This window comes from Mustela lutreola, chromosome X (assembly GCF_030435805.1).
Source record: "Mustela lutreola isolate mMusLut2 chromosome X, mMusLut2.pri, whole genome shotgun sequence".
Classification (NCBI taxonomy): domain Eukaryota; kingdom Metazoa; phylum Chordata; class Mammalia; order Carnivora; family Mustelidae; genus Mustela; species Mustela lutreola.
Genome location: NC_081308.1, coordinates 38,841,505 through 38,867,815, shown reverse-complemented (window position 1 = coordinate 38,867,815; position 26,311 = coordinate 38,841,505). Strand labels below are relative to the sequence as shown.

At 39.6% G+C, this 26,311-nt stretch overlaps 1 pseudogene; it reads right to left on the bottom strand.

The window, feature by feature from the left end:
* Positions 1 to 1,321: 1,321 nt before the first annotated feature.
* The window catches only part of LOC131820924 (mitochondrial import receptor subunit TOM20 homolog), a 41,817-nt pseudogene continuing 16,827 nt past the window's right edge, over positions 1,322 to 26,311 (bottom strand).

Genomic DNA, 26,311 nt, shown 5'->3' with positions numbered 1-26,311 from the left:
TTCTTCAAATTTTTTCTAGTTCCCATCTCTCTCTCTTCTCCATTGGCAGCTCTCATTACATGTATATTAAGCTTTTTAAAGTTGTCCCACAGCTCACTGATAATCTGTTTATCTTTTTTATTCTTTATTCCCTGTGTGTTGTTCATTTTAGATACTATCTTTTGAAATGTCTTCAAGTTCACTAATCATTTTTATTTGTGATACCTAATTTGCCATTAATCATAACCATTGTATTTTTCATCTCATGTATTATAGGTGACGTTGGATTTGGGTCTTTTTTATATCTTCCACATCTCTACTTAACATGTTAAATTTTTTCCTCTAGCTTCCTGTGTTTAACGTATATAGTTATAATAGTGGTTTTAATATCCTTTTCATCTAATTCTATCATCTGTGCAATTTCTATGTCAGTTTCAACTGATACATTTTTATCTCCATTATGGATAATGTCTTCCTGCTTGCTAATTTTTTATTAAATGCCAAACATTTTGGCTCTCAGCTTGTGGGTGCTGAATATATTGCATTCCTTTTTTAAAATCTCTCAATGATTTTAATGCCTAGTTTTGATAAACAAAGTAAATTTCCACCTACTTCTTTTACATAGAGCAGAATGTAGTAGTTTTAAAAAAGTGTACATTCTTTAGCTTTCTCCTGTACTTTTTTTTGCCTATCTTTCAAAACTGAACACTGAATATTTTTAACATAGTAATATGATGTTATATATACATTTTATTATTTTTTTAAAATATTTTATTTATTTATTTGACAGACAGAGATCACAAGTAGACAGAGAGGCAGGCAGAGAGAGCTGGGGGCCGGGGGGGTGGGGGAAGCAGGCTCCCCGCTGAGCAGAGAGCCTGATGTGGGGCTTGATCCCAGAATGCTGGGATCATGACCCAAGAGCCAAAGGCAGAGGCTTTAACCCACTGAGCCATCCAGGCGCCCCTATATATACATTTTAATTGCACATATTAGTAATAAAATAACTCCATGTTTTGGTAATTCATAGCATATTTATGAAATGAAAAGCTTTCTATCAAAATATACTTTTCACTGGGAAAAAGAACTAAAACAGACAAATCAATCTATACAAAGTAAATATTAACTTAAAGTAAATTTTTAAGTAATTTTAAGTAAATTTAAAAGTAATTTTTACAAAGTAAAAATTAACTTAAATTAAAAAAAAATTAACTTTGGTAGGTTTCAGTGCAGGACAGTCCTTCACAAGCCTATTTGCCTTTATCCCCCAGAGTGGCTCATCTCCTGAGTTAAGATTTTAAAAAATATTTTTCATTGAGATTATTATGTTGACATTTGTTTCTCATTCCACATCCTCTTCAGCCAAGCTCTGAGCACTTAACAATTTCCCTAATTGTTGGAAGCTTGGTCAGAAGCATCTGGAACATTGGCGGCAGAAGAATTTGCTGTAACACTTGCAATAAGTGCTGTGGCCATCCACACACAGCAGTTGCATTTGTCAGATGGTCTACACCCTTCTTGTATTTACCTCAAGCTGGCAACTCTTCTTCAGGGAAGAACTTCTGACTAGCTTCACCATCTTTAAAGTCCAGTAACTTGAGAAGTCCAGTTCTCTCCTTGGCAAGCTTTTGTTTCTTTCTTGGTTCTTGAGGCTTGTTCTCGAAGCTGGGGTCACTCTGTCTCTTGTGGTGGAAGTAAATATGGTACCTGATGAAAAGACCCCTGCAGACACCTGCTGTTATGATTCTGCCCTGCCATTCTCTCTTGACCAAGAAGCAGGAGTGAGCTCAGCGGCGTTGGGATCCAGGTGACAAAGCAGTAGGCTGTGAACCCTCAGAGCGGATCCCCCTGCTCCCACCCGTTGCTTGCCATGAGCAATGCAGAAAGGCCTATGTTTGTGATCTTATAAACACTCCTGAGCTTTGTTCTGAGGCTGATTAACTTACCAGGAAACATTTTTATCCTTTCAAATTATTCCTTTAAGCTTTGTTAGGACAAAAGCAACATTTGGTCTGGGGCTAGTTTTTTAAATCAATGCACTGAACACAGTAGAATTTCTTTTTTTTTCCAAGATTTTATTTATTTGTTTGACAGAGAGAAAGATTACAAGTAGGCAGAAAGGCAGAGCAGAGAGAGAGAGAGAGAGAGGGAAGCAGTTTCCCTGTGAAACAGAGCCTGATATGGGGCTGGATCCCAGGACTCTGAGATCATGACCTGAGCAGAAGGCAGGGGCTCAACCCACTGACCCACCCAGGTGCCCCTAGGGCTAGTTTTTTCCCAATTCGGAGGCAAAAGCTGAGTACTCTACCCAATTCTGCACCATTAATGAAGTTTTCTACTCTGACTGGTGGGAACAGGAATGTGGTAGGTGGAATTCTAAGATGACTCCTCGTGACCCGCACCTTTATATAATCCCCTCTTCAATGAGTATAGTCCCTCCCCAAATGAAGTCTTTTTTTAAATACTGCACAATTGATGTCAAGAAAGGTTGATTCCCCCAGGTGAGACTCACCTAATCAGGTGAGTCCTGAAAGAGGACTAGGTTCTTCCCGACAAAAGAAATTCAGGGATTCAACATGAAGGAAATTATCCCTTGCTGGTTTTGAAAGTAGAGAGGGTCACATGGTAAAGACCTGAAATTAATCTCTAGGATCAGAGCAGCCCCTTCTGACAGCCAATGAAAAAATGGTGTCTCAGTCCTAACAACAGCAAGGATCTAAATTCTGACAACAACAAGTGAGTCTGGAAGTGGATTCAGCCTCAGAGCCTCCAGGAAGGACCCAGCCCATCCAGTGTCCTGGCATCAGCCAGTGAGTCCCTGAGCAGAGGACCCAGGTAGCCTACATTCAGACTTCAGATTTACAGAACTGTGAACTTATAAATGGGTTTTATTTTAATCCACTAAGTATGTGGTAATTTGTTCCGCAGCAGTTGAAAATTAATATAAGGAACCATTCTTGGCCTTGTGTGACCTCTGAGAATGGGTTTTATGTTACCTCTTTTGGTTGGCCTCAAATATTTCTTTTCTGTGCATACCCTGATCAGTCCTTGGTGGAAGACTGAAGTGGGACCTTCTACACATCTTTGGAGTTCTGTTTTGTGTTTTCTCCTTACTCATACTCTCCCTTGAGAACTCTAGTCTCGACCTTTCTGAACTCCAAGTTCTGTTTGATTAATTCAGGCAGGCTGCTAAGGTCTGCTTGAGATCCTTCTTTTTGCATTTTTGAAATTCTCTCCAGGCTATAAACTGGGAAACAATAGAATTTGTCTCATTTGTTGCTGTTGTTGTTTAGTTTTAACTAGACTCTGCAGCTAACATAGGGCTTGAATTCATGACCCTGAGATCAAGAGTCTCATGCCCTACTGACTGAGCCAGCCCGGTGCTTGGTCCCATTTGTTTTCTATCTCTCGGAGATCACTGCCCTTTGTTAGTTGATGTCTTGTGTCTCCAAAACTATAGCGTCATATATGTCATCTGTTTTATTTTGTTGTTTTGAGACAAAAGAAGATGTCACTTTTTTTTTAGCAGTGTTATATAGTTATATTAGTTGGTAATGTTCTAATTTGTATTTTAAAAGTAAGCATTCTGCTAAACATTTTCCTCTTTGGTTCTGTATACAACATACTTCTTAACTATTTTGCAGTGTTTGACATGATGCCTTACATGTAGTAAGCACTCGATAAATGCTTGACTTGGTTTTTAAATTTGACTTCCAAAAACTCACCATTCATTTGCAGTAACCTTTCAGAGATCTCATGGATGCCATTACTGATTTCACATTAGTTGTCACAAGTATCATTGCATAACCACACTGAAGCTGGTTATTACAAAATATTGAGATATGCATGTAAATGTAAATATATGCTCTACTGCCTTAGTCTGGCTTCCCTAAGAGCAGCTTCTAAGATTAAGGTTTGTGAGCAGGTAATTTATTTAGAAATACGGTTTCAGAAAGCCGATGTGCCTAAGAAGGAAGTGGAACAGAGAAGGAGGACAAGAACCAATCCATGTACAAATAGAGTTGGCCACCATTGTAGAAAACTGGTGTTTAATCCATCCGACTGGGATCTTTTGTAAAGTGTGAAAAAATGAATCTCAGAACTGTTTAGGGATCAAAGGCAGAATCATGTACCTATTGTCTCCTGTTCTCCAGTGATCAAGAGTGACCCTACGAGTATTAAACTCCCTCACATTTTCTAGTTGTCCATGTGGAAATGCAGAAGGAATTCCTACTGTGAGAGGAAGACAAGCCTCCGGGAGGGAAATAGAACATGTATGACACTAGCTAAGGAGAAATAGCGTCCAACTGCGTCGATGTAAAACCATTCCAATTCTGAAAGTAACTGGTCATTGCAGTGGTGACTGAAGTAAGAGGAGAGGCCAGGAGGATTTTGGAATGATAGGGAGGGCTTGTCCAATACACACAAAATTCTGGAAGTTATTTAGTGATATAATTTATTACTAGTTTCTAACAGTCTGAGATTGACATCCACGCAATGTTGAGTAGCTTCAAGCTGTAAGAACACTAAGACCCCCAGGAAGTGATAAGAAGGAGCCATTGAAGATAATGCACTCAAATTGGCAATAATATCCTTGGAATAGTATTTTTCCCAGCTCTATTGAATATATAATTGACATATAACATTATACAAGTTTAAAGTATTAATTTGATACATTTATATATTGCAAAATGATTACCACTGTAGCATTAGCTAACACCTCCATCACATCTAATAATTACTGTTTCCTTTTTGTAGTTAGAACATTTAAGATCTACTCTCCTGGCACATTTCAAGTATATGATATGTTATGGTTAAGTATAATCACCATGCTGTACTTTAGATCCTTAGAACTTATTCATCTTATAACTGTACATCTGTATCCTTTGACCAACATCTCTTCTTTTCTCCCATCCCCTAGCCACTGGTAACCACTTCTATGAGTTCATCTTTTAAAAAATGAGATCATACGGTATTTATCTTTCTCTGTTTCACTTATTTCACTTAGCATCATGCCCTCAAGTTTTATCCATATTATCACAAATAGCAGGATTTCCTTCTTTTTCCTGGCAAATGATATCCCATACATATCATATGTATTTTATACACACACACACACACACACACACACATATATCCATGCATCCCATTGATAGACACTGAGGTTATTTCTATATCTTGGTTGTTGTGAATAATGCTATAATAAACATGAGAGTGCAGATATCTCTTTGATATCCTGTTTTCATTTTAGAGTAATAATTTTTAAAATCATTACTGTTAGAGTTCTGTTTTGGGCCAGATTTACCTTCCTGCCTAAAACAACAGAAAAACAGGCAAAATATAGGAAACAGAGCTTTTTAAGACACTGAATTTTAGGCAACGAAAAAGAGTGATACATGAGAGACAGGAAACAAATGTGGAGAACCCCATTATTGCCCCAGATTATTGCCTTAAGAGAGTTTTGAGGCTATGGCACAGAAAGAAGTAAACCAAGTAGAATATGGTGGACTTCCTGGCTAGAAGAGATGAGGCTGAGTGTCCAGGAATACCAGTGGAGCTAGAGTTCACAGGGCAGATGATATGAGAGAAGAGAACTCTACAGATTTAGAACTTCAAAGATGTTCAAAATGCCCCTTGAGTATTCAGCTGAGAACTAAGCAGTGCTTATGTCCAAGGAAACTACCTAAGTCTGGGGAAAGAACCATTTGAAAGGATTAGAAGAAACAGTACCTAGTGTTCACATAGAGCTGATAATAGTACCTGTGTTCAATGACCTGACTGCAAGGTCTCACAGTTCATAGAATATTGCATTCAGAAGGTTCTTGCCTCAGTAATGAGGGATAATTAACTCTAGTTAATACACGCTTCTTATTTCATATAATAAATTTTATAATTTATTATAAAAGACCTAAAAAATCAAACTGTTTCCAAGTAATGTAGCTATATCCCAGGAAAAAAAGCTTAAGAATATTTATAAGAATACATTCAGCACCCATAAAGGTAAAATTCACAAGGTCTTGCAGCCAATAAAAAATTAGCAGTCATGCAAAGAAAAGGGAACTTTGACTCACAATGAAAGAACAAAGCAATTAATAGAAACTGATTCAGACTGACACAGATATTATAATTAGCCAACAAGGACAATAAAACAGCTACTATAAATATTTTCCATATGATCAAAAAGTTAAGGATAGACATGGAGGATGAAACTGAAACTTCTATTGATAAAGACTACAATGTGTGAGGTGAGATGAAAAATATAATGAAAGGGATTAATGACAAAATAGGCTTTGCAGAAGAAAAGATTAGCGAACTTAAGGAGATAGCAATAGGATTTATCTGAAATACAGAAAATAAAAAGATTGGGAAAAATTAACGGGACATTGGGGAGCTATGGGACAACTTGAAGCACTCTAATGTGTGATTATAGTAGCAGAGCAGAAGAAAGGTAGGGAAATAATGGCCTAAGGATTCCAAGTTTTATGGAAACAAATGGATATATGAATCTTAAAAAAAAAAATCCCTATCCACAATAAATATGAAGAAAACTACACCAAGGAACACTATAAATGTCTCAAAACTAGATATAGAGCAAAAATCCTAAAAGAAGCCCCAGAGAAATGTCACATTTTGCACAGAGGAACAACAATAACGATTTCAGCAGATTCTTCATCAGAAACAATGCAAACAAGAGCATAATGGACTGATACATTTAAAGTACTGAAATGGTAAAACTGAATCTGTAGAATTCTATACCCAATGAAAATATCTTCTAAAACTGAACACAGAAAATGTACTCAAAAAATACTTACGCACAAATGTTTATAGCAGCATTATTCACAACAGCCAAGAAGTGAAAATAACCCAAATATCTGTTAACAGATGAATGGATAAAGAAACTGTAGTATAAACATGTCGGAGAATATTATTTGGCCATAAAAAGGAATGAAGTAAAAATTAAAAAAAAAAAAAAAAGGAATGAGTACTGGTACCTGCTACAATGTGGATGAACCTCAAACACATATTGCTAAGTGAAAGAAGGCAAAGACAGCATTCACATGTTATATGATGTTATTTGTATGAAACATCTAGAATAGGTTAATCTATAGTGATAGAAAGCTGAGTAGACTGGAAGGAGGGAGGTATGGGGAGTAGTTGCTTAATGGATACAGGGTTTTCTTCTAGGGTGATGAAAAATTCTGGAACTAGGTAGAGATGGAAACTGTGCAAAAATGTGAACATGCTAAATGCCACTGAATTTTGCACTTTAAAATGATTAATATTATGGTATGTGAATTTCACCTCAATAAAATATATATCACGGGGCACCTGGGTGGCTCAATGGGTTAAAGCCTCTGCCTTCAGCTCAGGTCATGATCCCAGGGTCCTGGGATCGAGCCCCTCATTGGGCTCTCTGCTCAGCGGGGAGCCTGCTTCCTCCTCTCTCTCTGCCTGCCTCTCTGCCTACTTGTGATCTCTGTCAAATTAAATAAATAAAATCTTTTAAAAAATAATAAAATATATATCAGTTGACCATGGATAGGAAAACTTAATATAGGAAAGGTGTGAATTCCCACAAATTGATACACAGATTTAATGCAGTTTCTATTAAAATTTCAGCAAGAATTTTTGTAGATATAGACAAGATTATTCTAAAGCTTATATAGGAATAGGAAATAGGAATAGGAATAGGAAAGGAACTAGAATAGGTACAAAAATTTTGAAAAAAAAACAAAGTAGGAAGAATCAATCTGATTTAAATATTTAGTACATAGCTACTGGTGGAATGTTTGGCACTGGTGGAAGAATAGACCCACAGATCATTGAAAAAGAATAGAGAACCCCAAAACAGACCCATACAATTATAACCAACTGATCTTTGGACAAAGGTGCTGAAGCAATTTAGTGGAGGAAGGAGAGCCTCTCACAGAATGGTGCTGAAGTAACTGAACATCCATATGCCAAAAAAAGAAAAGAAACAACAAGCAACCCAAAAAATAAAAATCAAAAAAGCTTTGACTTCAACTGCACATTTTATACAAATATCACCTCAAAATGGGCCATGGACTTGAATGTAAAATTTAAAGCCATAAAACTTTTAGAAAAAAACAAAAACAGGAGAAGATAGTCAGGTTAAGGGAATAAAGGGTAAGTGAAGAGTTCTTCAGCTTGACACCAAAAGTGTGATTCATTAAAAAAAGAAAAAGATAAATTGGACTTCATCGAATTTGAACATTTGTTTTGCAAAAGACTTAGAGGATGTTAAGAGGTTGGAAAGACAAACTATAGACCAAGAGAAAATCTTTGCGAACCATATAGCCAATAAAGTACTAGTATCTGGAGGGTCCCGGGGGTTCAGTCAGTTAAGCACCTGACTCTTGGTTTCGGCCCAGGTCATGATCTCAGGGTTGTGAGACTGAGGCCCTTACTGGTGGGAGCCTGTTTGGGATTCTCTCTCTCTCTTTTGCTCTCTCTAAAATAAATAAATGTTAGGGGCGCCTAGGTGGCTCAGTGGTTAAAAAGCCTCTGCCTTCGGCTCAGGTCATGATCTCAGGGTCCTGGGATTGAGCCCCGCATCGGGCTCTCTACTAAGCAGGGAGCCTGCTTCCTCCTCCTCCTCTCTCTCTCTGCCTACTTGTGATCTGTCTGTCAAATAAATAAATAAATCTTAAAAATAAATAAATAAAATAAATGTTAAGAAAAAGTGCTAGTATCTAGAATATATAAAGCAGTCACAACAGTAGACCAACAATCCACAACAAAATGGAGAAAACACAGGGACAGAGATTTCACCAATGAGGATATAGAGATGAAACATCTGCACCTCCAAAGACATTTGACATCATTTAGCCACCAGGGAAAATGCAAACAAAGCTGCAGTGCACTGTCACCATACATCTATCAGTGTCTAAAAAGAAATAGTGACAGCAGCATCCAGGCTGGATGTGGAGAACCTGGATCACTCACACATTGCTGGATGAATGTAAAATGGTGTGGCCCCTCTGTAAGACACTTTGGCTGTTTCTTAAAAACTAACTATGTAACTACAACATGACCCAGAAATCCCACTCCTGGGCATTTATTCCAAAGAAAAAAAACATACGTTCATACGAAAACCATTATGCAATCTCTCTCTCTCTCTCTCTCCCTATAATAAATAAATCTTAAGAAGGAGGGGCATGGTACCTGGGTGGCTGAGTCAGTTGAGTGTCCAACTCTTGGTTTTGGCTCAGGTCATGATCTCAGGGTTGTGGCATTGAGCCCCACGTTGGGCTCTGTGCTTGATGGGGAGTCTGCTGGAGATTCTTTCCCACCCCCTCTGCTCCTCTCTGCACTCTCTCTCTGTGTCTCTCAAATAAATACATAAATCTTTTTTAAAAAAAATGCTACATATGGGTATGTATAGCAGCTTCCCTCATAATAGTCCCAAACTGGAAAGAACCTATGGTCTTTCAGTGAGCTAATAGTTAAACAAGCCACAATACCTCAGTACTGTGGAATACTGCCCAGCAATAAAAATAAGCGAATAATTGATACAATGCAACAACTTGGATGGGTCTATAGAGAATTATACTGTGTGAAAGAAACCAATCCCAGAAGGTTATAGACTGTATTATTCCATTTACATAACGTTCTTGAAATGAAAAATATTATAGAAATGAAGAACAGATCAGAGGTTGCCAGGGTGTAAAGGGGGTAGTGGGGAGGGTGAGAGGCGGACAAATGGGCGTGGCTACAACAGGACACCTTGAGGAATCCTTGTGGTGGTGAAAATGTTGCGTACCTTGATTTTATCAATGTCAGTATCCTGGGAGTGACACAGTACCATAGTTTTTCAGGACGCTACCATCAGTGGAACTGAATAAAGGATACATGGGATTTCTTTGTATTGTTTCTTACAAATGTATTTAAAACTTTTTTTTTAATTAAGGGTTTAATTTGAAAACTAGTTTTTAAAAAAGATTTATTTATTAGAGAGAGAGACAGACTGTGGGGGGAGGGAGAGAGGGAGAGAGAAAATCTCAAGCTCCTTCCACAGTGCCCTCACACACCAGGGCGGTATAAAATCCTTTCAAGGGTGGTTTCCCCTTGTCCCTGTCAGCCTTTCTTCCAGCTGTCCTCCATCATCAACACTTTTGTTCAACATCACACTGCAAGGTATACAGATGACAAGTAAGCACATGAATAGTTTAGGGAAATGCAAATTAAAACCATAACAAGGGGTGCCTGGGTGGCTCAGTCAGTTAAGCGTCTGCCTTCAGCTCAGGTCATGATCCCAGGGTCCTGGGATGGAGCCCCATCTTGGGCTCCTCACTCAGCAGAGAGTTTGTGTCTCCCGTTCCATCTGTGCTCTCTCTCCCGAATAAATTTTTTAAAAATCTTTAAAAAAATATAAAAGTATAATAAGATAACTATACATACCTAATAGAGCATCAAAAATTACATCATAACGAGTATTAGCAAGGATGTGGAGGGACCAAACACTGCTTGTGTGAATGTAAACTGGCGCTATCACTTTGGAAAATAGTTTGGTTGTTTCTTAAAAAGTTAAACATGTGGGGCACCTGGGTGGCTCAGTTGGTTAAGCATCTGTCTTCAGCTCAGGTTGTGATCCTGGAGTCCTAGGATCGAGTCCAGCATTGGTCTCCCTGCTCAGCGCAGAGTCTGCTTCTCCCTCTGACTCTATCCATTCTTGTGTTTTATCTCTCATTCTCTCTCTCTCAAAAAAAAAAAAAAAAAAAAGTTAAATATCCATCCTCACGGCCATGCTATTCCTGGGTATTTATCCAAGAGAAATGAAGGCCTGTGTCCGCACAAGGGTTTGCACACAAATGTCATAGAAGTTTTATTTATAGCAGCCCCAAACTGGAAACAACCTGAATTTCAACCACAGATAAATGAATATGTAAACTGTAGTATCACCAAAAAGAAATGCATTATTTTTTTTAGCTTTATTGAGGTATGATTAAGAAATAAATGATAAGATATTTAAAGATTATTTATTTTAGAGAGGAGAGCATGTATACGCTGTAAAAAAAAAAATAAAACTATGAAACTTACAGAATTTGAACATACTTGTTTTTAGAGGTCTTCAGTGTTTTCCAGTACCAACAAACCAGTTCCCTGAATCTCTGGACACAACCTGTGTGTTCAACAATTCAATTCAATTCTGATACTAACTACCCAGAGTTATCATAAACCACACAAGTTAAAGGCTCTGTCCCACAAGACTGCCCCCACTTCCAATGCTGGTCACAAGTCCTGGGCCTCCTATCCTTCTGACCCAACCAGCTGTAAATTGGCACTTCCTATGATCCTCTTCTCAGGTTTAAGAATTTGCTACAAGGTCTCACTGAACTCAGGAACACAATTCACTTACATTTTCCAGCTTATAATAAAAGATATTAGGAAGTATACAAATGAACAGCCAGATAAAGAGGTATTTAGGGTGAGGTCTTGAAGGGTCCCAACTCTCCACAGAGTAGGGATGCACGACCTTCTTGGTACATGAATGTATTCAATTAGGAAGCTCTCTGAATGCTGTCATTTAGGTTTTTTTCTGGAGGTTTCATCACACAGGCATGATCAAGTTTTAACTCAATCTCTGGCTCCTCCCTCTACATTCAGGAGTTTACAGGAGATGGAGTGGAAAGTTCTAGGTTTCTAATCAAGGCTTCATCTTTCTGGTGACCAGCCCCCTTCCTGAAACTATCTAGGAACCTACAAAGAATTGCTTCATTAGAATAAAAGATGCTCCTATCATTTAGGAAGTTACAGTGAATTTAGGGGCTCTGTGTCAGGGATTGGGGCAAAGACCAAGTATCTTTCTATGATACCACAAGAGGTAAATTCATAGCCTTAGATTTATAAAGAAGTCAGTCTGTGTAAATTAACGTAATAAGTATTCATATAAACAAATTAAAAACCAAAAGTGATCGAAACCTGGAGGAAGAAAACCATGAATTTAAAATCAGAAATCACAAATAGCAATCAAGAATATTTTGTAGTAAAATCCACAAGCCAGTCCTTAAAAAATTACAATATATAAAAATTACATATATTATAATTGTTATATTAAAATAACATAAAGGGAGAATCATACTTGCAGTAAGGGATATAGGCAGGAGCTTTATAAAATTATAGGAGAATGTTATGTACACATATATAGTAAGAAATTGGAAAAATCTTTTTTAAAAAGAAACTGGGTAGTTCCATATTTGAGGAAGAAAACAGAAGTTGTGTTAATATTAAATAATATAGGCAAATGGAGACAGTTTTATCGAGTTCTTTCAAATTTTTAAAAAAGATAATTTTTACTGTTTTAAAAATGTCATAACTGGAGATTTTAAAAAGAGGATAAAAATGAAGCAAAACTTAGTCCCTTATGTATTCTGTATCAGGCAAACATTGTTCTTAAGCCCCTGATATATATTAGGTCATTTAATCCTCTAGTACACTTTTCAGATAGTTACAGTTTTTATCATGTTATGTTGGGGGGAAAAAAGGCACAGGGAGGTTAACCAGATTCAGACCTAGGCAGTCTGGTTCTAGAGTGTGTGCCCTTTCACCACCACACAAAAATGGCATCCTGCTTTTGTTTTGTTTGGAAAAACTGCATAACATTCATTCCATAATTGGTAAAAAAAAAAAAAAAATTGCGTGAAAGGGAACTTGATATTCAGTATCACGTAGAAATATACAGGAAAATGTCTTAAGTAAATAATCACAAACCCAAATCTCACAGTATAGTAAATGAGTCACCTGTTCTAATCAAGCAGGCTACATTATAGGAATAAAAACCAGTGGATTGGGGCGCCTGGGTGGCTCAGTGGGTTAAAGCCTCTGCCTTCAGCTCAGGTCATGATCCCAGGGTCCTGGGATCGAGCCCCACATCAGGCTCTCTGCTCAGCAGGGAGCCTGCTTCTCCCCCTCCCCTCTCTCTGCCTGCCTCTCTGCCTACTTGTGATCTCTGTCTGTCAAATAAATAAATAAAAATCTTTAAATAAAAAAAAATAAAAAAAAAACAGTGGATTTTTTGAAGTCAGTTAACATATTGTTATCTTTAGATTGCTTAGTTGGTTTGGGGTGCCATAAAGAAATACCACAGACTGGGCGGTGGAAGCAGTGGGAATATGTCTTCTCACAGTTCTGGAGGCTGGAAGTCCCAGATCAAGGTCAAGCAGGGTCAGTTTCTGCTGAAGGCTGGCTTTCAGGCTTCAGAAGGCCATCTTCTGGGGCACCTGGGTGGCTCAGTCTGTTAAATGTCTGCCTTGAGCTCAGGTCATGATCTCCAGGTCCTGGGATTGAGCCCCACGTCAGGCTCCCAGCTCAGTGGGGAGTCTGCTTCTCCTTCTTCCTCTCCCCCTGCTTATGCTGTCTCTCTTTCTCGCAAATGAATAAATAAAACCTTAAAAATTTTTTTAAAAAATTTTATAAAAAGAAGGCCGTCGCCTCACTGTGTCCACACATGGTGGGGAGAGAGATACAGAGAGTGTGCTCTCTGGTGTCTCTTCTTACAAGGACTCTAATCCTAGCAGATTGGGTCCCACCCTCACAACCTCACTTAACCTTAACTACCTCCTAATTGCCCCATCTCTGAAGACAGTCAACATTCAGAGGGCTTCAGCATAAGGATTTTGGACACAATCCACTCTTCGGCATTAGGTGTTTGATTTGCACATTGAATGCTATCAATACCCTAGATAACTCCACTCATTTTTTATGAAAGTATTTCAAAAGTTAGCAATGTATACGAACACTCAGTAGAATAGAGAACTCCATTTCAAATTAATAGTCAACTTGGGGCACCTGGGTGGCTCAGCGGGTTAAAGCCTCTGCCTTCGGCTCAGGTCGTGATCCCAAGGTCCTGAGATCAAGCCCCGCATCGGGCTCTCTGCTCAGCGGGGAGCCTGCTTCCTCCTCTCTCTCTGCCTGCCTCTCTGCCTACCTATGATCTCTGTCTGTCAAATAAATAAATAAAATCTTTAAAAAAAACTGTTTAAAAAAAATTAATAGTCAACCACTTTCTTAACAGTGAGAAATGAAAAGTATTCATGTTAAATCTTAAATGAAGCAGGGGTGACCAGTGTCACTATTTTTATTTGATATTATTTATAGGACTATATAGCAAAGATCATAAAATACAGAACAGAAATGACAAGTAGTACTACCATATAGGATAAGGTAATTCTTTTATTTTTATTTTTTTAAAGATTTTATTTATTCATTTGACAGACAGAGATCACAAGTAGGCAGAGAGGCAGGTGGGCGGGAGAGGGGGAAGCAGGCTCCCTGCTGAGCAGAGAGCCTGATGCGGGGCTTCATCCAAGGACTCTGGGATCATGACCTGAGCTGAAGGCAGAGGCTTTAACCCACTGAGCCACCCAGGCACCCCTTTTATTTTTCTTTTAAAAAGACAACTTTATTCTGGAATTTTTATATGAAATAATAATTGGCTTCTAATTTATATAGATGTGTTTGTCATTGAGTAAAATCTTTTGAATTTTGATTTCTTGCTCTAAGCTTTCAAATAAAGATTGTTACTTACAGAATAATAATGGCATTTAAAAAGTCTTTATAAAATACAATGGTAAGTGGAAACATATTTATAATCTGTGGAACTTGGACGAGTCAGAGTGCCACATTTCCTTTTTGCTGGAAATAAATAATTTTCCAAGAAATTTGGTCTTGTTTTCTTTTTTCCGTCATGGAATGGCCATAGGTTTTTGTTGTTGTTGTTGTTTGTTTGTTTGTTTTAATTATTTAAAAAAATACAGCATAAAAATGTACTATCTTAATCATTTTTAACTCTTCAGTACAACAGTGTTGACATATTGTTGTTGAATAGGTCTCTAGAACTTTCTCATCTTGCAAAATTGGAGCTCTATAACTACTGAGCCACATCTCCCCCTTTCCTTTTCCCCTCAGCCCCTGGGAACCATATTCTACTTTCTGTTTCTATGAATTTGGCTACTTTAAATTCCTCAGATCAGTGGAATCATGTAATGTGTATATTGGGGGCTGGCTTTTGCACTTAGCATAATGTCCTCAAGGTTCATCAATGTTGTAGCATATGACAAGACTTTTTTCTTTTTTAAGGCCAAATAACATTCCATTATATTCAATACATTGAGTAGAAAAACAGCTCTTCAGAAAAGAAACCCGAATAGCCCACCTGAACAGTAATTATAAGTGGATTAAAGTTCACTGTCAAAATCCAAACCATAAAAATTGAACATTTACTAAGTATACTCTGAATGGAGAACTTTCCAAAAATAAGAAAAATTGAAAGCAACAGGAAAAGATTAATAGATTTGATAATGAAATTAAAAATTTGGAATGTCAAAAACATAAAATTAGACAGGAAATATTTTAAGCAGCTACAACACATAATGGTTTATCAGCTTTATCTTCAATATAATAAGGAATGTTCCAGAACTAATGGAAAATAAGTGAAGAACTCAATCATAAAACAGAGAAATTAAAATGGTTGACAAATTTAAAATTATATTTAACCTTAAATGTAATTAAAGAAATAAAATACTATAATAAGGTTTTATTTCTATGAAATCAATGTGATAAATTTTTAAAAAGGGGTATTTGCCCTATTGCTGAGGAAAATAGGGAATCTGGGCTTTCCCTCGTTTCTGTGGTGCAACTTTTCTGAAAAGCAACTGGGGAATATCTATGTAGAGCCTTAAAGTATCCATACACCAGTAAGACATTTTTAGGAAATAATCAGAGGTGCAGATCAAGATTTATTCACTAAGTAAATCTTTGTAACATTATGTAAAATAGGGAAGATATGAGAATAGCAAGAATGGCCCACAGTTAGGGGTTGACTAAATCCTTTTCAGTATGTACACAGCAACAATACGATGCAGTTATTAAGCATTATTTTTTTTAAAAGATTTCATTTTTTTATTGGAGAGAGGGAGAGAGAGACAGAGACACTGAGAGAGCAGGAGCAGGAAGAAGAGGGAGAAGCAGGCTCCCCACTGAGCAGGGAGCCCAACACGGGGCTCGATCCCAGGACCCTGAGATCGTGACCTGAACTGAAGGCAGATGCTTAACCGACTGAACCACCCAGGCTCCCCAAGAAGCATTATGAAGCATTTTTCATGATCTGAGGAAGTTATTTAAGATATAAATGCTAAAGGGAAAAAAATCAGAGTTCAAAATTTTATATCAAGAATTCATCAACTTTCACTTTTCCTTTACACTTTTATAAGTTCATATTTTCTTCAGAATATATGTCTTACCTATATTTGGAACATGGACAGCATTGTTAAAAAGAAAGAGATGTGGTCTCTCTGCTCCCCATTAGGGAAGGAAGGACTATACTTCAGCATGGCTGGATGGGTCCTGGAACCACCTCGTCCAACTGGTCCCATTCAAGATTCTGCCCCGTGGTGCCTCTGCCCAGCGGTTCCCTTGTCTGTAGCAACACTAGCAGGGCTGGGGGGAGGTGGGACATGTGCAGCTATTTTGTGACTACCCATTTACTGCATACATTATTCTGACTGTTTGGAAGCTCCTGACCATTGAGCTACAGCTGACATTTCTGGCATGTGTTACAGCTTCCCTTCACTGCCCTCGAGCCAGCCAAAGGTGCATGTACTACTCTCGCCTCCAGATATCCAAAACCAATCACCTAGGGCCCAACGTCAACTGTTCTTCCTGTGCCACAGCATTCAGACCCTTCAAGATCATGGGCACCCTACCAGTGCTACTCAAAGTGTGGTCTGCAGACCAGCGGCATGGACATCACCTAGGCGCTTATAGGAATTCAGCATCCTTGATGGAATTAGCATTTTAATAAGATCCTCAGGCGGTTTGTGTGTACAATAGAGTTTAAGAAGCCCTGGCCTCAAGGAGGACACATTGTCATTTGTCAGCAGTTCATTTAATAGGCGCTCTGGAGGGGCACCTGGGTGGATCAGTGGGTTAAAGCCTCTGCCTTCGGCTCAGGTCATGATCCCAGGGTCCTGGGATCGAGCCCCGCATCGGGCTCTCTGCTCGGCAGGGAGCCTGCTTCCTCCTCTCTCTCTGCCTGCCTCTCTGCCTACTTGTGATCTCTGTCAAATAAATAAATAAAATCTTTAAAAAAGAAAATAGGTGCTCTGGAGACCGAGAATATCCCAATATTCTTGTGGTGTACAAAGTGATTGTTAGTGCTTCTGCTTTATCTATTCATCACAGAAAAAAAGAGTTATGAAGCTTGGTGCTTTATGCAAGCCACGTTGCCAGACACTGTTAAATGGAAGACAAATGTGAAAAATTAAATCACCGCAAAGATCTAAGAGCTTTAGTCCCCCGTGGGAGAGTTGTCCTAAAACGCAAGTAATAAATTGACAAAAGGATGATCAAGACAATGATGACTATTGAGACTGAGAAGAGGAAGAGATGGTCTGTGAACAGAGCGGTTACAGAGGAGTGAGCTTGGATCTGGGCCTATAATGATTAAATGCCCCATGGAAGAGGCCAGGCTGTGGTGAGCTCATCCCTGGACATAGTCATGGTGGATTTGCGGTCTGGATGGGGAGTCTCCAAACACTAAGGAGCATCAGCGTGACTGGGAAGGCTTATTAAGACACGAATTGCTGAGCTTCTGAAATTGTCTTGAGTTTCTCATCCCATAGATCTGGAGCAAGGCCCAAGAATGTGCATTTCTAACTAGGTCTTAGGTGATACTAATGTTGCTAGTCTGTGGAACCACACTCATTTAGAAGAAATAGCATGGGTCTTGGAGCCAGTTTTGGTTCAACCGCTTCCTAATTTAGGTGGCAAGTCATTTTTTTCTTTTTTGAGGTTTCTTGTTTTAAAAGATTTTATTTATTTGTTTGAGAGAGACAGAGAGAGAGATCACGATCAGGAGAAGGGGCAGAGGTAGAGGGAGAAGCCGACCCTCCACTGTTCCAGGAGCCCAATGCAGGGCTCGATCCCAGGACCCCGAGATCATGACCTAAGGTGAAGACAGAGGCTTCACAGACTGAGCCACACAGGCACCCCTATTTTGAGGGTTCTTTTTGAGAACTGGAGAATTCTCTTATCCACCACACCAGTGTTTGTGACAAGTAAAGGAGACAAAGGTCTGGGAAAGCATGTTAGTACACTGCCTGGTACAGAGCAAGTACTACTAGTTGAACTTAGTTTTCATTGTCTTCCCCAGAATAATCTCACATGACAAGGCTAGCCACTGATGTCTTCACTGAGAGTGAAGGAATGGTGTTCTTGGTGTGAAGGTCACTTGGGGGTGGGTATAGGATTTTTTTGGAGAACCTGGCGGTGAGCCTTCCATACCATTGCCATGACCCTTCCATCCATTGACACAAATGGGTTCAGGTGTTTTGTGTGGCTGTGTTGGCCATCTTTAACTCTGATGACAATTAATATTGCTTGGCAGTGGGTCAAAACAAAGACACCTTGTGGCTTAGAGACCAATGGCATTTCAAGCATATGCCCTAAAGGAATGACATGAGAAATAGAAACTAGAGCTTACATTCTATCAGGGAAAGATTAAAAAATCTATCTTTATTTTAGAACTTAAAATTCAAAGGTGACTCCTTTAGGCTTTTTTTTTTTTTTTTTTTGAGAATTTCAAGCAAGCCCATATATTTGGAAGAATGTCTAATAGGCATCCTCTAATTTCAACACCATGAACAAAATGCTTTGGCAGCGAAACCTCTTCATCCCATCACAACATTTTTGGGAACTGCTAAGAATCCTTAAAACACAGGTGTTTTTATTTCGTTGCGTTTATTGACTTCAGTTTTAGTGTCCACGCTAATGGGATCCATCGAGACAAATAGGACCTTCCTATGTGATACCCAGATGGAAACGCAAAATGGATAGGTTCTCCTTGTACTACCGTTAGTCCATGAATCATTATGGGGATTTGTTTATTAGATTATAGATGATAGCTAATTAATCACTGAGCCAACCTTTGAAGATTAAGACAGAAAACAAGTACATTTTGGTTGATGTGGAGGAAAGAGAGGACATTCTCTTGCAGAAGTCATGGCCCAGTTGAGTTTGGGACACTTAAGGGTCATCCTCTGGACAGTGGGCAAATGAGGGAAGGAAATGAAGCAGAGAATGACATAGGAAAGAGGACAAAGTTTTCCTATTCTACAGTCTCATTTGAGGTTTCTAAATAAGACTTTGGGCCTATTCCTGTTTCTTTACCCTCTCAATAGCTGAACTTGAACAGAGAAAACATGTCACCTCCCAGATTATGTGTCTTTACTGGCTCCACTGGTTGCCTTCTGGATCAAATTTAAACTGCCTATTTCAAGAGCAGCCAGTATCCCTTCACTCTCGTGGTGCATTGTATAAATAGCCATCATGGGCAATTAGTGTCTCTGATTTTTTTCTTTCTAAATAATGTGGTTGAATGATGTTTCATATATTTCAGTTTTTCTCTCCCCAAATCATGTCAAGTAAATTATATTTTCTTATGCCTTGAAAAGTTCATGCATATATTGCTTCAATTGTGATTAAAAAGGATAAGAGGATTAAAAAAACAAGGATACGAACCAGCCACTCACTCACATTTTATGAACATAAACTCTCCGTCAGAAGATGTCCTTAGGAAAAAAAAAATCATTTTTTATAAAGAGAAGACTGTTTATTTTTATGTAGTGAATATGAAGTTACTGTATAATAACTGTATATAGTTAAATGGAAATTTTTTGTTGTTTATTATTCTTTCTTGTCCACCCACATACATCAGTGTTACACACATTTGTTGCTCTGAGTCACTTTAAGCTACCCATAAATCTGTATTCTCAGGACCCCAACAGTAGAAAAAGAAGTGTGTCTGAAAAACAAGGGCAAGAATACTTTGGACTTGGGTTCTCAAGGAATGAATAACTTCTGAGGCTCAATGCCTGAGGCAAAGACTGAGAAGGAGGGGGTTCTAAACTTGGAGGGGCAGCACTTGACCCAAGTGCCAGGTAGAGTCTCCATGACCACACGAGTGATGCACACAGGTCATTCTGCTCCAGTCTGCACTCTTGAAGACTTCTGGTTTGGCTCTGGAGTAGTATTCCGCCATGAGAAAGGAGGATATCCCGCCATTTGTGACAACACAGGTGGACCTTGAGCATATTGTGCTGGGTGAGAAAAGTCAGAGAAAGACAAGTAGAGTATGATCTCATATATGGAATCTAAGAAAGTCAACCTCATAAAAAATTAAGGGGAAAAATGGCGGTTACCAGGGGATGGGGGTAGCAGGATAAAATTGATGCTGTTTAAGGGTACAGACTTTCAATGAGTCATCAATAAGCCATAGTGATCTAACGCACAGTATAATGAATGTGGATAACAGTGTTGTACTCTAATTACTTAATGTGATAAATATTGATACAATGGCCTCCATATGACAATATATAAGTATATCAAAGTGACACATCATACACCTTAAATTTACACAGTAGGTCAAATATATTCAATTAAAAAAAAAGACTTCCCATTTGGGCAACAGAATGATCTAATCCTCTTATTTTCTTTTATATTCTGATCACTTCAGGGCAGGTAGCCACCACTGGCCCAAAGAAGGCAAAAGGGCTCAAAATTTGTCTCAAAAGGTGACTTCAAATGATTGTGCTTGCAGTGACCGCCTCAGCTGCTTTGTCAGCACCCCAAGTCACCACCCCACCCTGCAGCATCTTTCCCTAATGCTTGTGGCCCTCCTGGTGCTCTGGTTTTTACTCACTACCTTGCACCCAGGCTCCTTAAATGCAGCCGGTCACACAGACTTCCGGGTGTTGAGCCAAGGTTCACGCAGGCTGCCGCCCACCCAAACCCCAAATTCCAGTCCAAAGTCCTATTTTCCAGAGAGCCAGAGCAGAAGAAGGCAAGCTTGGGCCCTTCTGTGTGGAAGAGCAGATGTGTGGGAGAACTGGGCTTTAAGAGATGGCTTGGGTTTGTGGAGCAGAAGCTGACGGTGCCCCATCAAAGAACCCTCAGTCTTCGCCATTCCCCTGTGCCCTGACATGATGGCTTCCTTCTTCAAGTACCTCAGCCTCTGTCTGAGGGCTTTCTCTGGCCTTGAGTGAGCTAGACTTGTAAGGGGGTGTGTTGGAAGTGATAGACAGTTAAGGGGTCTAGAAGCAGCCCTCAACCAGTGACTAACAGAAAATAGTGGGTAATACCTGAGACCCCTCACCTTTCAGGCAGGGTGACTCCAAGGTGTGCTCTAGGCAGTCCTCCAGAGGCCCCCCATGAGACTGAGTACCAGTTGCCCATAGCAGTCAACTTCTCACTAACTCAGCCTGTGTTGGTTTCCTTTCTTTCCCCATCTCGCTAACTGCCTCTTGCACTATTGCTTCCTTGAATTACCCTTCATATCCATGTCTTGGGCTTTGCTTCTGATTCAGTTTGCAACTGAAGAGCTAGAACATGGCATGGGCAAAGTTCTGGCTGCACGAAGCAACTGGGACCATGATGAGAACCCAGATGTCATGTTGAGGTGAGACTTTATTCCATGGTGACTGGGTACTGAGTATTTCATTGGACACCAGTGCTAGAGGATCATTCTGGAAATAGAAGAGTGGATTGGAGAAATGGTTCTTAAAGCATGGTCCCTAGACCATGAACATAAGAATCACCTGACAACTTTAGAATAGTGCAAAACTTCTTGCCTCTACTCCAGACCTGCTACATATCAGACAATCTGGGGTTGGGGTCCAGAAGCCTGTGTTTTCATAAGTCCTCTAGATGAATCTGGTGCCCCTAATCTTTGAGAACTACTGGCATACAGGGGACGAGAAATTGGTAGCATGGAGACCAGTTATGAGGCTACAATGCAAGCCTGGTGAGAAACTATAAAGGCCTGAGCCATCAGTTTTGATTCCCTTTTCCTTGCTTTTTTTGCTTTGGCCCTGTGTTCTGCATGCCGTGTACTTAATAAATATTTTTGGCTTGATGTCTCCCATCCCATTATCTAGGAAGAGGGAGTGGTAATAGGAGGGGCAGGGATGGAAAGAGGCCGGGTCAGGTGACTTAGTTCATATGAGGTTCAACCACCATGGACCACGTGGCATTTTGAGCATTATCCCTTTTGCAGTTCCAGGGACAAAGTCTTCCCCCCAAAGAAATCAGGGCATCGGCCAAATCTGATGTCTTCTTCAGGAGACAGCAATAGCTACTCCCCCTTCAGAAATCAAGATCCCATGGCTTATGTGTGTGGAGGCTGAGAAGTATTGTAAATCTGAGAATGAAATCCCCATAAACTGGGTAATAAAAGCTTTTTAGCAGAAATTACTTCCTGAGAAAGGGAACATTCTGTGTGGACAAGGGGGGCAGGGATAGGGTCTGGGAAGATGGATAGGAGGTCTCCTGCTAAATGGCCTAAAATCCCAAATTAGTTTGTGTTAATTTGGGACCTAATCTGTATTATTATTATTATTATTATTATTATTATTATTATTTGCTGTTGCTTGAAAACCTTTTCTTCTTTATTTTCAGAGTCAGTTTGACCAGGGTCTTTTTAAGTCATGAATTTCAGAACCCCATAATTATGCCCCGTAACCTTGTCCAATGGCATCCCAGACTTTCAACGCCTGCTTATGGGCCTGTGGGAACTCAGAGTCCCCCAACAATCCCCAGGGCTGGGATGGGTGAGGGAGACGTGGTTGGCAATGGCCCATCCCACTGGGGTACCAGCTCCCAGAACAACAAGGCCTTTGACTGAGGCCTTCCCTGGAAACTGGATGATATTCTCTGGGCCAAAAGGAGCAATTGGAAAGGTAGTTTTGTGGGTTGGCTTCCAAGCCAGAGTTGAAATTAGGCTGTAGCAAGTCTGAAAGAAACCTGGCAGAGGAGGAAAAGGCCCTCCATGTGCCAGGAACTGCATAAACCCATGACCAATCAAACAGAACCAATGTGGTGAGGAAATATTTCTGACTGGCAAAGATGGCTTCACCATCTAGTGATTTACCGTAAGTGGTGACGGCCAGGGTCCTGCTTGGTGGAATGATTTCTACGTTATTTATCTTTGATTTAGGGAACAAAAGTATGCCTTTTCAAGAGGAACTGAAGAGGGGAAATCTTTTATGATTGCAAAACCTGAGAAGGGCATCATCGTATGCCCTTCTTACCCAGACAGATTGAATTCTCGCTTGAGCTATGTTGCACAAAATTAATGAAAATAAGGATGTACATGGACAAGAATTTACTAGGTGTGTGGATATTTTTCATAAACAAAGAGAAATAATTCGCTTGAAGAGCAAGTTATGGTTGGCTATGCTGGTGGACTTCTCAAGTCAACTGGAGTTGCTTTATAAATTAAATATAAAGTTGTTATAAAATGAGTAAGCACAAAACCTCTTATCAGATAGGAAGAATAATGGGGCCAGCTTAGCCACTTTACAGCTCCCATAGCAGAGGGGCCTTGGGTTCTGTCAATTCTCTCCACTGACTTCTTGGTTTTTGCAACAGTATCTCTGGTTGTCATAACAACCAGCTGTGGCCTACTCAGTTCAGTCATTAAAAACATAGGTTTTAACTATTTTGGTGAGTCTCCTGGTCAGTGTGTACCAGTCTGGCAGTGATTGTCTTGATTGCTCAGTTATCAACCTGCGGGTGGTCAAAGAACCAGGGAAGGGACCTGGAGATGGGCTGGTCCAGCTTCTTTTCCCAGAAGTGAGGCCCAGAAGGGGAAAGGAACACCCAAGTCCTCTGCATAGTATGGGCTAGAACTGGAACGAGACTCACAGAGCAGAGTGCCCCATCTCTCCCTACCATCTCATCAACCCGCAGCACCTACATTTCATTTGCAGAAATAAAACAAGGCTCTTTTTTTTTTTTAATTCTGCTTTTTCCTCAACAGAAGTTAATCCCCCAAGGACATATCTTAATTAAGGTAGCATAAGAAAAATAGCAGCAATAACTATAAAAATGATGCAAGATAAATATGGGCATTCTTTGCAGCTTAATTTATTATGACTTTAAAAGGGTTGCAAGAGCTTGCCTTGCTTCTGTGAAACATAGTGCATTTTTGCAATTCCCCACAGTTATAAATTAATATAGGCCATTAGGGATGAGGCTAATGGCGGAGGAAGACTATCTCATGGGGAATACTCAGCACCTGAGAAAATGAACAGCTGTGGTGTACAGACCCCCAGCCAGTCCTACAAAGGATACAACTTGTCACAAAACTAGTCCCCGCAGAGGCATATTAATTTCTAATAAATAAGCCCAGTCGCTTTTTTTTTCTTTTAAATTGTTTTCCTCTATAAGCACATTCCCATGTTACTCTGTACAGAGTAGTTTGCGGCTCTGTATCAAGGGGCTCTATGGGCCCATCTTAAGCCAACCCAAGTGAATGCTCTATGTTGACACTTGGCTATTCCCTCTTGAGAAGTCAAATTCACAGCTCAGATGATGTGCTAATGAGAAGAAAAGCTAACATATTTGCAGGCTGGTGAGCTATTATCAGCATATCCAAAAGTTTCCCTTTCAGAAATATAAGAAAACCTCAGTATCATTCTAATTCCCAGTGCAACAACATAAAATCCAGGAAGCTTCTGGAAAAATGAGGATGGCGGGGGGAAATATATATATATATCAGAAGTTTCCCCACCGCCCCTACCATCCTACAAGTTTGCTGAGAGAGGTCTGAAGGAATTTAGCAACTCACTGGGGAAGATTTGAGATAAAAATGCAAACCTTATGCCCCTACAGACTCCTGGTTAGAAATGTAGTCACTTTGAAACTGGAAAACCAAGGCCAACTCTTAGACTTACGGTAGCCTTATGGAGTCAGAGAAGCAAGGCGGTACGTCTGAAGATTGAAGATGTGTGCTATTTCCTAGGAACTGATACAGTTTCTAGGTGAGCCATACCTGGGCGAGCTGTTGATTTCGAAGACCCTATCCCTAATCCCTTCATTCCATCCCCAGTGTGGCTTCACGCTTCGCTAGTGCTTTTGTTCAGGAGACTTAAATGTCCAGTCCAGCCTTTTCTCACCCAGGAAAGCAAACGTAGCCTATTACTACTACATAGCCTATTACTATTATATGAATAATAATAAATATAATAATAATAGTAATAATAATAATAGTAGTAATGATAATAATAATAATAAAACCCTGCAATAAATTAATGCAGGAGGATGAATGTGCATCTGGGTGTTAAGGATTTTGATTTATCACAGCAGCTCTGGGCTTCTAAACAATCCCAGCTTCCTGCTCTCCTTCCCCCCCAACCCCTGTCGATTCTCTCTCTCTCTCTCTCTCTCTCACACACACACACACACACACTCACAGCCAAAGAGAAGCACTAAATGATTGGAGGTAGATGGGCCCTTGGAGAGCAATGTTGTAGCTGTGGGTATCACATCACACTGGGGGATCACGCCCAGAGTCTCTGAGCATGAAGGGAATGCCATTTAGAATACCTTCCATTGAATGGAAAGTTAGTTTGATTTTTTTTTTATTCACTTTATTTCAGTAAAGGAACAATTGACCCAATAACCGGCTCATGATAAATCACGGCAAATGACCAATATACCCAAACTTGACCCAGTCCTCAGGTGAGGCTGACATAGGACAGAGCCGAAATGTACAATTGGTTTGCTATAAATTATTTTTTTCCCTAAGAAAGGTCAATGTCTCCCTGAAGGAATCTCCCTGTTATTAGAACTACTGTGGCACAGCTTTCAGAAAATGGGATCAAGACAGGAGTAAAATAGCAAGTCATCATTTGTGATCCCAAGAAACACAGGGTGGTGTCTTTAAGGGATAATTTAACATGGAGTGTGGTTTTCTCTAAGTGAGAGGAAGATTAAGTAAGAAGGAATTTTGTCCTTTAAATTCATTGTTTCTTTATGACAGGTTATAATTCACACTCTGGGTTGGAAGGTACTTCAATGATAATTGAGTGATTGCGAAACCCATTAACCAGTTCAATGCCTTAGGGAATAGAAAGGCACACTGAGGCATAACCCCTACCCTCAACAAGCGTGTAAAGTGATGGGTAAGTCAACACTTGCAACTGTGATATGATGCTAAGATGTGCAGCAGGAAAGGGGACAAAAAAGCCACGGTCTGCTTAACCCAAACGTGTTATATACATATCATATATATATGATATATATGATCTAGTTATTCCTCACAGCAATGTAGACAAGGTAGTTGTGTTATTCTGGTTTCAAAGATGAGGAAATGGAGGCTTGGAGAAGTGAAGTAGCTTCTGCAGTGAAGCCAAATTGACCACCCCAAAATAGGTCTCTTTGGCATGTGGATTACTTTAGAATGGTTATTATTTTTTAAATTTTAATTCCAGTATAGTTAATATACAGTGCTAGATTAGTTTCAGGTGTACAG